The 14,910-nt window shown below is 38.2% G+C and overlaps 2 protein-coding genes across 6 annotated transcripts in view; one reads left to right on the forward strand and one right to left on the reverse strand.

The window, feature by feature from the left end:
- tnfaip8l2b (tumor necrosis factor, alpha-induced protein 8-like 2b) overlaps positions 1-14,910 on the forward strand; it is a 354,084-nt gene that overhangs the window by 134,763 nt on the left and 204,411 nt on the right. The window lies entirely within an intron of this gene.
- Positions 1-14,910, reverse strand: part of sema6cb (semaphorin 6Cb) — a 139,332-nt gene that overhangs the window by 111,213 nt on the left and 13,209 nt on the right. For all 5 annotated transcript variants that reach the window (XM_072393699.1, XM_072393698.1, XM_072393703.1 and 2 more), the window contains exon 2: positions 11,015-11,101. The gene's annotated coding sequence lies outside the window, so the exon portion shown is untranslated. The remainder of the gene's footprint in view (positions 1-11,014; positions 11,102-14,910) is intronic.

Here is a 14,910-nt window from a genome sequence, read left to right on the forward strand (position 1 = left end):
TTCCTCTCAACCCACAGCTGCCTCGCCTTTTTCTTTCTATGGCACAGTCTGTATGGAATAGGAAGGAGTGATACAGTCACACGTGCATGCATACAATCATACACCCATGCCTATAAACGTTATTTCATTGAACACTGAAGCACAACCATTAGGCACAGAAGATAGACTATGCTGCAGAATGACTGTCATTGTGGTGATCAACTGTTTTTTTTTTTACCAATGTTCAGTGACTCAGAATACATTCGATTCCCAAGAATGACAGAAATTCCTTCTGAAATGGTATTCTGACCAACAATTACTCAAATACCACCAGATGTAACAGTCCCTTGAAGCATCATGAGTCACATTTCATCATGTTTAAAGAAACAGAAATATTTGTTTTCATAAAAGCTTCTCTAATACATGCTTTAAGACATGAACACCACTTGTGTTGCCTTGTTCCTCAAAATTATCAATAGCTTCACAGAAAAATCCATGATTAACAAACATGCTACTATTGCTCATTCAGATCATACTTGTGTGTAAAATGTGTGGAATTTGTCTCCCCGTCCTAAATTAAAATCTTTGTCGTGCAGATGTCAGACCACACACGAGCACGTTCTGCACTGTGATGGTCCAGTCTGAATGAAGTCAAAGCAAATCTTTCAGGGAGCTAAAAGAATTTATGGCTGAAGTGAAGCTGTGCCAAGGTTCCAGTTTTGCTACACACAAAGTACTATAAGGAACTGGTTTGTGATCAAAACCCATAGGTGTGGCAAAAAAAGCATGTTTTGGCAGGAAAAAAGTTGCAAACACACCTTGAAGCAGAACAAATGACTCCTGACACCCTGCGCTGAAGAGGCGTAAGCATTGAAGTAAAGGGCGTGAACAGTCTTGCGGCTGAGGCCGGACAGCTCAGCCAAAATATCGTTGACAGGGCACTGATTGTAAAAGATTAAAAGTTTACCACTTTGACGTGGAAAGTGTTCAATCGCCATGGAAACCAAGGTGGCCGTCAGCCAGCTTGGAGGAGCTTTTCATTTGAAACACTTTTTTTTCCTGTTTGAGGGTATCAGCAGTGCTGCCATCTCTCTCACGGTTATTAAAAACCTCCAGTTGTGCACCGCTCCCCATCTCTGATCATCATCCTTCCTTCCATCCCAGAGCCCCCACTTTTTCTTCTTTTGCCAGCTCAGTAGGGCAATCATCACAGCCCCACAGTACGAAAGCATCTTAGCTGTGGCAGGTAAAAGCTGGGAGATTGTCAGTAATGACGGGCCTGCCAGTGCTGAACCTTCCCAGAGCTGCTTGTTTCAGCAGTAATTATGACGGGGGAATGGTGCACCATGACTAGCTCTAAAAAGCTTACCAAGCCTTTTGTTTGTGATGCCATGTCAACTTTTTTTTTCCTCTCAAAGAGGAGGCAAGGCAGTCGGATAAGTAAAAAGGGACTTGAAAGCTAAACAAAATGTGTCAAACAAAGAGGCAGCAGGCTGTGTACCGAGTGATGCAAAGAAAACAGGTCTACAAACAATGAATAGGGATGAGAAAAGCTTATGATGCTCTGTTGAGGGCGAAAGTGAAATAAGATAGGTAAAATTAAATACAAGAGGACAAACCAAATAATTGGGAAGGAAGAAATGCTCCAAGAGCCAAAAAGAGGAGTGGTTGAAAATAACCACAAACAGGGACAGGACTGATAAGCCAGTGTGGGAAATGTTCTGTTGTAACACAATAAAAAAATAAATTCTATCATCTTGGTTCCCTGTGCCACTTTCCCTGAGGCCGACCCTCAGTAATCACCTTCTTCGCCCTCTCAGCGGCATCATCCTTACCTCCTGTTCTCACACCATCCGCCCACTCTCTTTCCCTGATCTCTGAGACACACAGGTGCTTTTAAGAAGAGCGCTTAACCTCTCCCTCCATGGATCAGCCCTGCAGAAAGTGTGCACTGATGTGCAGAGAAATCAAGGTGCAAACAGCAGCTGTGGAGAGAGCTTTCTGCTTCTTCATCCCACAACGAGGCGGAAATTGGAGTCCTGAGTACAGAGGCAAAGCCTGCTGAGAAGGGATGAGGGGAAATGAACTAATTTCAAATGCCCACACTTATGTAGATGCACAAAATACATTATACTACAGAAAATGGTAGGAGTTAGGGGAAGTCTTGGGAAAGAGGGGGATTTAGTACAAAAACAAGTGATTAAAGGTCAAGTCTGCAGTGTAGTTGATCAGAGGGCAAAGGGTATAAGGCCAAAAAAATCGTATCCAAATCTAGGTTTTTAAAGTAGAGCTGCATAATATATAAAGACTATCATTATAGCAATATCAATATGCCAAATATAAATATCCCAGACCTTTTGACTTTAAACAAGATGTGGAATGCAGCCCTCAGATAGACTCCATACATTGTTTATAAATTGTCATTCATCACACATTTGCCTAACACATATATATATATATATATATATATATATATATACACACACAAAAAAAAGACAGAACTGTAGCCTAAAGTACTTTGTCATGTTCCCATGTCTCCATCTGAAAAATGGCAGATAAATTGTTGTTTCCAACAATCAGCAAAAGAAGTGATTCCCCAAAGAAGAGGGCATTAAATCAAGTATCCTCATTTCTCTGCTGCCAGTACCAAAGATGTGCACACTTGCACTCTAGCAAACAGCTTACAATCACCTATGTGAGTGGTATACATCGGCAATTAATAAACCAATCTTCATTATTGCGCTACTGAGAACATATCTAAACAAGAATTATAAGAAATATGAGAGTCTCTCATATAAACTGTCTCAAGCACTGACACATTCACAACATGACACTGGCAATAAAAATGCTGAAGCTGGACATGAACCTGACTTTTTTTCCATGTTCCAATCAATTAAATCACTTTCAAAGTGACAGAAATTACACGAGTGGGTGTGAAAACTACCTGAACGCGGCTAATGGATGTATGATGAAAAACATCTTTAGATAAAGGGAAAACCAAATAGCCGAGCTTCACTGCTCTGTGGTCAATAAGAGTAATCAGACTGGCCCGCCCACATTATGCCAACAGCTTCTGGTCAATAACTACACGAAGCATCAACTGCACCCATAAACCATGGGCTTTTATTGTCAATAGGGTCACTGCTTCACTGCCCTGTGGGGGATGAGACAAGTGGATTAAAAGCCTGGACAGGAGAGACTCAATCACCTGATTACGACCCACAACTAACAATTATTGTCACCGTAGATTAATTTGTCGATAATTTTATCCATCAATCATTTTAACTACAAAATGACAGCAAACCGTAAATTGTTTCATGAAACCAGCATAACAAAAGTCTCCCACCCAACTCTCAAGGATCAGCATGTGTTTGGCATTTACTTAAAAAAATAAATAAATAAAAAAATCTCCAAATTAAATTTCAATGTCGATCTACACAATGATTTATAAACACTATTGTTAGTGCATCTGTCTTTACCGAGTCTTCTATATAAGACTCGGTAAAGACACTTTAATTAGTGCCCCGACAACATTTAGATAATCAATCAAATAATAATTTATCACAATGTAAATTTAATTTGCACCAATTCTAAAAATTAAAAGAATCTCCTTGATGAGTACAAGCTAAAAAATGTTTAAAAAAAAGACTGATCTACCTCATTAGTTTTAAAGATAAGATTTTTTTTTCTTTTTTTCACACTTTGCCAGCAGGCAGGTTATTAGACTTTTGTTTACAATTCAATTTCCATATTAAAAAAAAAACAAAAAAAAAAAACAAAAAAAACTTTTCTTTTGAACAAACTGCAGGTCTTTTACACCCTGGGCATCCTGACACAATCCAAAATCCTTTTAAATAAGCAGTTCTAATCACATGAGATGAACAGAATAAGATAAAACTTAAACAGCTGCTACTTAAGGAAGTTAGCTGATGACATAATCCTCCTTTGCTAAGCTAACTAACCTTTATGAGCGGTTACCCCTGGGCGAAGGTTTAAAAAGCTTATTGGCCTCTCAAGCTCAAACAGTACAGTAAAATGTGTGTGTGCAAGCTTTCGGGCTTGGCTGACTCACCATATATCGACTGCAGTCTTCCTCAACACCATGACGGGGAATAATGAAAATTCCCAATCCCCTGAAGTCCACTGAGTAATTATGGTGTTGTCGTGTACATCCAAATGTTGAATAAGTCAAATGGGTCATGTTCCTTTAATGTTATCAAGACGTGACACTGAATGAGTGAACCTTCTGTGCCATCAAAGTAAATAAAACTGATCAGTAAGTAATCCTTTTTTGGAAAGACTAAATAAATACATTTTGATTGTATAAAGACAACAAATCAAATGTTGGGACAGAATTTTTCTTTAAATGAAACGTTCTTTTGTTCTAGACAAATAAGACTTGAGCTGTTGTATGCTAATTTATGCACTTCACAATATTTCAAGTGTAATTTATGGATGACAGGTGTGGCCAGTAGGTACATAACTAATGTGGTTTGGCATCGTTATGCGGAAATAATATTCCAAGGAAAAGGTTGAATAGTCATGAAAAAAATGACCCAGGATAGTCTTTTCCTCAGCACATTTCATTACCCTCTTTTGAAAAAAAGTCCCCAGGTAAATGAAAGATTGCAGGAGAAATATCGAAGGAGATAGATATCGTCTCAGGCTGCACACACTTATTGCCCTGTCCTCATATTTATTAAATGAATGATTCATAATTAGTAAGAATGCATCGTAAGAACTAAGCAGCACTCTGAAAGTTGTGATGACAAGAATTTGTGGAACGGAATCTTCTCTGAAGCTTTTTTTTTTTTTTCTTTTAAGCATTTAGAGAACTCACCCAGATGTCATCATTGTAATGATTCAGTCATTTTACTCAACTAGAAAGGTACCTGAGCAAAGAGAAAACTATTCGATTAGACCAAATATCTGCATGACAGCAGCTATGATCGTCAGCAGCATCTTCACATACAGTTTGCATCTCCATAAAGTTCTATTTGTGCACAAATGTTTTCCTGACCTAAGAAACTGGGAAATCCTTCAGATTTTTTTAATTATCAGTTCATCTTTAAAACTACACAACTTCTTTTGTAGTCTGTGCTGTCTGGGCGTAAAGACAAAAAACTGTGTCACAGCTTTTGAAAGCATTCAGTTGGGCTTTGTTTAGGTTATAGAAACAGATGCAGATTTCTGTTAATCGAAAAACAGATCTCAGAAATCAATTGGAAAAACCTTGGCATAGTTTAGTTTTAGTTTCCTCAATATCCATCCATTTATTAATCATCTTCCACTTATACATCATGGTGGAAACCTGGGGTATCCTCAGATGTCCCCAGGCCAGAGGGTAGTGAATTCTGGGTGTGCCTAGGGGTCTCCTTCTAACTGAACATGCCCAGAAGAATACCAAAAGGGAGGCAACTAGCACACATCCCGATTAGATGCCAAAAAAAAATACCTGTCTTTTAAACAGGTGTAAGACAGTACACTTTTATCCAAAAATCTGAGTGAAATCTTGTTTGTGTTACATATTTTCATGTTTGCGACTAAATTAGTTTTTGTATTTAATACAATTTTTCCAAAACAATAACCACAACAAAAGCCCCAGTTAATATTTTTTGGAGTCTCATTACTGGCATTGTGTTTCCAATCAACAAAGTCTCTGTGAAACCATGTACTTTAATTTTTCAGTGTCACCTCTGTAATGGCAAAAGAAACATTGAGGTGAACCCCTCACAGTCTTTGCCTGCAATTTTCTCCCAACTCTTGAAGTCCCTGTATTCCTGTAACTTTGAAGTCCAGCCAGCTTTGAAAAAGCCTGCAATCTCCCACTATGACCAGGCAGAGGATTAGAGAAGCCCTGTAGGACCAAGTGGAAAGAGGGCGGAAGAGGGCTGGAGGAGGAACTGCACCATTTTGCACAAGAGCCATGTATGCGCAAGCAGCTCTCCCTCCAGCCAGAGCTGTGGGGGATTAACAAGCTACAAAGGAAGAAGAGAACAGACCTCCAGCCATTTTTCATGAGTTCCAAAGAAACCAATTTGCAGGCAAGATCTGGGGGAGGCTGCTAATTCTTCCCATAAACTCTTCCTGCTTTAACATAAAATCTTTGTTGCGTCACTCAGAAAACTCACTTTTGTAAGATGGCAAACACTTTTATACTCATGTCAAGAAAGCATGCATCTACAAAGGATTAATTTACTGATATGGACACTTCAAAAGTAACAATCAAATGTGCACAGAGCAGGAGATAATGAACAGTTAAGCTCCTAATCTCACCATCAGACTAGATGCGATCAGTCACAGGGGAAGTCACCCTGGGAAGTTCATTTTCTCTTGTGAGCCAAAACAAGCAAGATTATTCCCATTTCATCTATTATGAGTGCCAATATTTGTTGACACTTTGGCTGTACATTCTTCATAATTGCTTATCTCAAAATATATCTTCAAGTTGAGTATTAAGCGGTTCACAACAGAGGTATCATAAAGATATGTGATGTGGAGTGCAATTAATAAAAGCAAATAAGTTGAATTTCTACAAATAATTTACAATGAGAAGAACAATTCAGGGAAGCTATCAAACAGTACTAAGTTCTGCTATCCTGCTCAAAGCAAGAGCGACATTTCATTAAACTAAAACTTAGTCACAAATCTAAAGAATCTACAGACACAGAACAGGAGCACCATTGATAAATTACAGTGACTTAGATTATAAGTGAGGAAGAGGGAACATAAAGGCCTTGAATTAAGAGAAAAGGCAGATCCATACATTACCGCTCAGTGCTTTTCAAGTAATGGGGTCTTTTGTCTTATCTGTAACTGAAAGGAGCTTGAGGACTCTGGCCTTCATCCCTTTGTTGTTACAGAGTCTCTTGTGGAAATTGAGGATAGGCGTGGGTGTGCGAGGAAGAGCTAGGCGGCCATGCAAGCACATCAGACTTGAGCGGTCTTAATAAAGCTTCCCTCTATCCACCCCAGAGATCTCCTCACCCCAATTATACGCCTGACACCTCTACCCTCTTCCATCTCCGCTTATTTCTCACAGCACCCGCAGCTCGCCGTCCAGTCCCCGGCTCTGATCATGGCTCTCCCTTTGCTGTTATAAATCCCCTGAGGCCTGCACAATATTAGGCTGATTGTGGCGTTTGCATCACTGTCCGCTGCCTGAAATGTCCTGAAATCAGGACGGCATATATTCTCTTAGCAACTCAAGACCACTATTGTTCTGTCATAAACAATGTAAACTTTCATATAGTTAAACAATCCCTCAATGATCATTTTGAAATATTCCATCAGTATGATTTCTGTTGGAATTTCAATGTCCATCAAATCTTTAGCAATGCTAACAGTTCAGTTAGCATTGCAAACAAGATTTGATATACTCCAATAACTCTCGAGGGGAAACTGTACTGTCGCAGTATGATTCATTGAGGGAATAATAATGATCAGAATAGTTACAAAAGATAAAAGCTTGTTGACAAACTGTTTGAAAGTTAGAAGTGCAGCAAATAGACGTGTGGTTGAAATCTCCAGAGAGCTGGGCATTGTCGAAGAAGAAGTCATGGATGATCAAACAAAGATTAGCACATGGTCGTTGTAGGAATTCATATGAATGGATTTCACAATCTAAGAGACTAATGACAGTATTATCTAGGTGAAAACATGGCCTGAAACTCACAACCAGCTGTTCAACTTCCACAGTGCAGAGACGCTTCTGCTCAGTAACCAGTCCAGCATTACATCACCCATTTTTTAAGAAGCATGGCTTTCCTACTACCTTTAGTCTTGTTGCTCTGTCTGCAGACTTTGTCTGAAAACCATGTGGAGATATTTTGGAGGAATGTGTTCCTCCATTTATGTCTCACAGAAATACACAATACTGCAATCCTGATATTCCTGCTATGTCCTCATCAATGCTCCAACCTCAATCTGCTATTGATCTCACATTCCCCATGATGACTGGGGGTAATAAGTGGTTTAAACTTCCTCCTTGCCCTCCATTCTGGCATCTCTTATTCAAAACTTTGGGATTTGGGTTCTTATTCTAGGCACTTGGCTTTGGAAAGCTCAATCAGATGCTTCTACATGTAAACTCTCCCATTGGCATTGTTACATATCAGAACAGATGTTTCAAATGAGCCAGGCTTTACAGAAACGATAACTCCAACAGCACAGCATCCAAACTAATGGAGAAATATGTTTCAACAAAATAAAATTGAAATAAGTGTTTTAAGTGAGAAAAGCTCAAAGAAGATAGAAAGAAAGACATGATATGACCAAAGCTTCTGCACCAGGCCACTGCTAAGGCCATCCTAAAACAAATAGTATAACAAAAATAAAAATAATAAAAAATGTAATACAAATCAATGAATACAGCATAGACACAGTGAAGTTAAAAGGAGGAATATATAAGCAAGTTGACTGGAGAATGTTTGCACCTGCAACATCTGGTCCAGGTGAGCTTCTCAAACGTTCATCTTTGTTTCATATCACGAGCACAGAGATTATATTCGTCATTATATTGTATTTGTTTTTTTTTACCGTTTGTGGTCGTCACCCCCCCCCCCCCTCCCCATATTGTGTTACTGACACTTAAGTATTCTATAAACAGCTTTCATTGTAAAATGAAGACGAGAGCCAAACTTCGGTTGTGGAGTGGAAGTAAATGCTAAGATGGAGAGAAAAACTGCAGTGGCTGTCACACACATGCTGGTCGCCTTTCCCTACAGATCTTCACAACCTGCTTATATTATTTGCATAAATTAGCAAAAAAAAAAAAAAAAAAAAAAAAAAAAAAAAGATGGTGGCAGCTGTGCAGAAATCATTACATTCTATTTCATCATTACCAGTCTATTGATTATAGAGTAAATTAAACTTACATAATCAAATGAATTATGTTTAATTTTTTCCAAATGATACAAGTGTAAAGAGCCACTTATTAGCAAACAAATTTCTTATGCTTACTCACCCATAAGGCACTTTAAATAGCCACTGACTGATCCACGTGTAAACATTACAGAGTAAACCATGATTGCTTGTTTGCATGTGCACTGCTATTGGTAGGTTTGGGCTTCAGGCTGCTGGGATTATATCAATTATTTCTGTATGGCCACTTTATTTGACCAATAATTATTTAACCAAAATGAACAAAGATTTAGGTCCATCAACTAAACTAAGCTAATTGTCAACAGATATTTTTTGAGACTCTTGTAAGAACATTTCTGATTAAACAAGTGGATTATGAAGGAGTAGTTACTGACAGATAGTAGCCAGTTCCTGATGCTTAAAGAGCCGAAACAGAGCACAGAGAAGCACGGTATTAACTTATGTTTATATTCAGCTTAAGTTTGTTTGTTTGTTTTTGCCTTTCAATTTTTTCACAAAGAGAAAAAGAGAAAAACTATTATGGAAAAAAGGCAAATTCATAAAACTAAGTTGCAAAAAGTGGAAACTAAATAAATTGACTTCCGTGTGACATCAAATCTTAATCTGTGCAAACTACAAGAACCTTTTACCAATTAACGGCTTCATCAATCAGTTAATCTCCCGTTTGTCTTGTTTACAAGCCATCCAAGCTCAAACAACGTGAACCAAATCAAACCAAATTACAAGGGTGGTATCCCCCAAATTATATGTGCCGTGTTCGTGATCACAGAGATACAACATGGGAGCATCTATGTGCATTCCAACAAATCGAACAACAAAACTCAAGAATAGCAAGTAAACCACATAATTGACATTCCTTATGAATTGTTTAGTGCCACTTGTTTGAGATGTTTTTACTGCTTTTTTCCTTCCGATTCTTTCAAGGTCAGAGTAAGACCGCATCTGTCCAACCATCTGTCTCCAGCCTTCCCACGAGGTGTCTTGTCATCACCACTTCTTGGCCCTGTCCTCTACTGTCCACACTCAAGATCACCGAGGAAATTCTTGACTAGAAAAATTTGTTTTTCAGCGATTATCCAACTTCTTAATGCATTTCTTCAGCCAAAGCCAAACAGTGACGCTCAAAGCACACTGGGCATGTACCAATCTTTGTTTATTGAGTATCCATAATTTAAGAGACTACTAACAGTATTTTCTAATTAAGGAACAGTGATGATAATTACAATCAACTAGTGGAAAAATAACATTTGCTTCATGACTTAAATTAAACCTATTTACAATGAAATTTCCATCTGTTAATCCTGGTGTGCAGTGAACAAAACCCTGCATTCTCCATTCTTTATCGTAAGCAGATGTCTCATCAAACCAGTGAAAAGAGCTCATATAATACAGGAATCTCAAACTTAATCCAGCATTGAATGAATATAGATTCATAAAAGGAACCCATCTTAGACCACTGAGAACAAGGACTTAAAAAAGGCAACACAGAATGCAGTATCAGATACTGAATAGTGAGCACAGTGCGTGCTTTACTATTAGCCTCTTCATACAAATGTACAGTATATGTGTGCATTCATTTATCCATTTTCTATACCCACTTCATCCAGTTCACAGCTGCTGGGGGGTTGGAGCCTGACTCACCAGCCATTAGGGAACAGGCAGGATACACCCTGGACAGGTCGCCAGTCCATCGCAGGGCCAACTAGCCCCTACAGTCAGTTTAAAATTACCACTTAACCTAATCACCCATTTTATACTGTTGAAGGAATCAAGTACCCGGAGGGAAGCATGGGGATAGCATACTATGGGGATATGAACATGCAAACCTCACATAGAAGACTCGAGCCAAAATTCAAACCAGGAAAAACTTCTTGCTTTGAGGCAATGATGCTAACCACCACACCACTGTGTAGCCCATATTCAAGCAGCCAGTACCCAGCTATGTCCTTTGATTATGAGCTACTTCTTAGGTTAATCAAGGATTTATTAAAATAAAAAAATAAACAAAAAATGTATTTCCATTAAGCATCCATTGATTAAGTGTTGCTCAGTGGTCTCTGAGGAGACCTGTCACAACAAATTCACTTCAGTGCAATCATCTTTAACTTTTAATTACACAGCATTAATGTTGGAGAGAAACAACATTGCTTACCTTACAGCTTCCAAACAGTCTGCTGACTACAGCAATCCAGCAGATAAACCAGGCTGGAACAGGCTTCAGCTGCAGCTGTCCATATATCTGGAAGAAAAGAAAAAAAAGGAAAAAAAAAAAAATCAGACGAGTCTTACATGTGTGTTTATAGTAGATATAATGCACAGCAGCTCTCAGTTATGGCAGCTAAGACTCACTGTAAACACAGTCATGTTGTTTTTTCTATCAAAGGACTCCCACTTCAAAGTACGTTTCACAATAAAAAAAAAAAAATAATGCCAGATATAACACTTCCTTTCATCGGGAAAATGCTAAGAGGTGCCACATAAAAGTGAATTTACCTGCTCCGCATTCTGGGCAGAAAACATGTTTGGAAATGCCTTCTGCATGACAACAGTTTGCTTTTGAATTAAGTGAAACAAATCTGCTCTGGCAATCTGCTCTAAGAAAAACATTCACTTTGCCAGAGCTCAAATGTAGAAAAAGCATCATACGGTAAAATATTGACTCAAACATGTCAACTGTAATAAGTAAAAAGGTAAATAAATTTAATAATTAGGAGCTTCAGTGAGGTTAAAAAGCAACTTCCTTCAGTATAATGCACCATAAGTATATAAACTCAAACTGTCACACCTACTGCTGATGAGAATTCAGTTGAACATTAGGCAACTACACAAGGTGAAAAACTTACATGTATGTGTGGCCCACAGCTTCATTGTGAGAATGTGTGGGTAGTTTGTTACAAGGACAATGAAGTCATGGATAAACTCAAACCAATTTTCATGGAAAATGCAGAAATGATGAACAATGTCATCTTTGTTTGGTTCAGTAACAATGTTACAACTTTTACCAATATGGTGCCTCAGTCTTGTATTTTTACAGTCTTCTAATTGATTATCATCACTTTATAGTTATTACAGAAAATATTTTCACTGTGCAAGGAATGTTTTAATTCCTTGAAAATAAAATTTGAAGTACTGCAGACTTTGGGTGGATATGCACTGCAATGCCCTTCAACTAACTAACTAACAGATTTTGGAAGCACCGAAACATTTTGAAAGCGTAACAGCCAATGGGAACAATACTGGTTAAACAACCCCGTTATCTGATAAATCAGCCCCTTGCTCAAGCCAAAGAGCAATCAGACGTTCAATCTGTTCAAAGTGTGTACCAAATCGCAATAAGCATTCATAATTGACCTTTTTAAAATTCTTTTATGTGACTATTGTTTGGAAAAATTTAACTGTTTAAATAATTTTGCCACAATAAAATCGAAAGATAATTGACCACTTCTATTAAGCTTTCTGGAGCTGTTATGAGATGCAATAACCTGCAAAGACTAATTCTGACAAACGATGGCTATGAAGGTTCTGACCCAACACATTTTCAACTTGCAGAGCCCAGCAAGACTTGCAGAGGTAGCATCCTCTGGATTATTGAGCAATCCAGCTGGCAGCCACATGCCGGTGATGGTTCAATTGAGGGTAAGGCAAAAACAGCTTGCCAACTTATTTTTCTCTTCTACTCACAAGCTTGTTGTTTTGACATCAGAGCCACAAATCCCAGATAAAAAGTACAAATGTATTTTGTGTATCAATAACAATGCCACTCAGGTATCGTGACATTGTTAAGCATGTGGTCATTATTCTTTTGTTTCAGTGATAAAGAATGAACTCTTGATAGACAAAGATCTATGCTCAGCATTTACAGCAACTTACACTGCAGGATGGGAAAAACATCAAAAGGCAGATAAGGCTGTGTTGAAAATTCCTGTGCAGGCGCAACAAAGGCTCCAGACTACAGTATCTCTAAGGCACTTTAAGTCCCAAGACTGTAAATTGCCTCTAAATGCATCTTGATGAATTTAATAGTTTGTGTTTGTAACACAGCTAAAGAAGAGCTATTGGCGTAGATCAGGCCATCTGTTCGAATCACGCCAACAGTTGGAGAAAAAAACTACTTAATTTTACATCACTCTGTAATTTATTCGATCTATGTAGAGAAAAGGAAAAAAAGAAAAAGATGAATCCAGTCCAACCTGGGCTCAGAATCAAGTGCTGACGAAATGTATAAACAGTATCCTTCAATGGGCAACTGAATCATTTCAAAACCACAACTTGGAGCCACAACTGAAGGAGTAATGAAATCAGTGTTTGGCCTCTGGACCGCTGCACCGGATGTTTGCTTTGCTTGCTTGGGCCATCTTGAGCTTTAAGCCTTTGCAAATTTACAGAATCGATAATAGATGGATTGATTAGTCAAACCTCACACTTACAAAATGACACTCCTATTGATTGTAGAGAACACAAGACTGTGGTTGTGGAAATGATGCCACAACCCCCTTGTTATGTCAGCTCCAATAAACAATGCACAGTCACACAACATGTGGTCAGAGGAATCTACGGAAGGGATCAGCCTCATGCCAAGCAGTCTTAATTACTATTCAGATATACTAAAAGCAGCAGCTTGGTGGGGTTTACATTGCAAATACAGAGCTAGATAAAACATCTTTCAATAAAAGTCTTATTCTCCACAAACATACACTCCACCCTTTTAATACTGCCCCAGCAGCATTTTGTTAATCAACTGAGCTCACTGCAGGAACCTTCGATTAACCCAAGAAAAAATTCCTGCGTCCATGATCAGAATCAGAATTAAGTCTTGGGATCGACAAAAGCTTAAGACCATTACGAAATACAACCCAATCATTGCACAAACCCTTCCCATTTACCCGTCTTCTTAGCTTACCTTTCTTCACACATTTTGAAGCAATGTTATATCAAACTATGACTCTATGGCCACCGGATTATTTCATTTTTCCTCAGATTTATTTGATTGAAGCAATAAGACAAATCCATGCTTCTAAATGGTTTTGAGTCATAAATTACATAAAACAATCTGCAAAAACAAAACAAACCATCAAACTTAAGATGATCGTCTTTTCTAGCTTAAGAACAACATATAATACCACAAGGAAGCATGATTACATGTAAATTACGCAGTGGTAAGTACATCTCAAAAGCTCCAAAGTTAAGCTGTTGCTGCGCACCAACTAAACCCATAAGAATGGTACATCACCTGATTAACTGCCAGTCAGTGTGGATCAAAATTATTTATCAAAGTCTTCATTTGAATTCAAGGTTGAAGTCTCATTTTTGAGCTTTCATCAGTGTAGACCGAGACATTTAAATGGCACTACGTCATTGCAGAAATAAAATAAGGGCAAACTGTGTGTGTAAATACAGTTGCCTTATGGAAATGTAAAAAAAAAATTTAAAATTTTTTTTTAAAATGTACCAAGTGAGCCCAAAACTGTTCCTAGAACTCGAAGTGTCCTCCCCAGAAAAAAAATGAAAACATGAAAAACTTTTTTTTTTATTTTTTTTTTTTAAAGTTAAATTGTGAAAATGAATGCAACCATGTCTTGGGATGCTTTATAAAATCTAAACCTTAAGGTCACCTATCAAGCACTTAGAACCACACAACTTAAATGCTTGATATAATTGTCAATGACCAGCGTGTTCATGCATTTAAACAGGTAATAAATCTCTGTAGAGGAACTGGGGAGGGTGGCCTCTATCTTCCACTAAATGACAAACAGATCACACTCGTGTCCTTTCCCACTCAGCTGTCCATTAAAAGGAAAACATGTGGTTTGGTGTCTAGTTTCAGGGAAAGTGAAAAAAATATGCACCCATTAATTTATATACTAGAGCAGAGAAGTCAAACAAGTTATGACTCTAAGCCATTTCTTTATATCCTATTCACTTATTCCACATCCCCAGGGGTGGTTAGGGTAAGCTGCTTGAACCCTCCCTTTTATCACCAGGCAAATCCATCCTCCCTTGATACCAACTTAGGAAAATCAATCAGTATTCGGGTCATGCCAACACCCT

The sequence above is a fragment of the Leuresthes tenuis genome, unplaced genomic scaffold (genome assembly GCF_036924035.1).
Source record: "Leuresthes tenuis unplaced genomic scaffold, fLeuTen1.0.hap1 SCAF_10, whole genome shotgun sequence".
Lineage (NCBI taxonomy): Eukaryota > Metazoa > Chordata > Actinopteri > Atheriniformes > Atherinopsidae > Leuresthes > Leuresthes tenuis.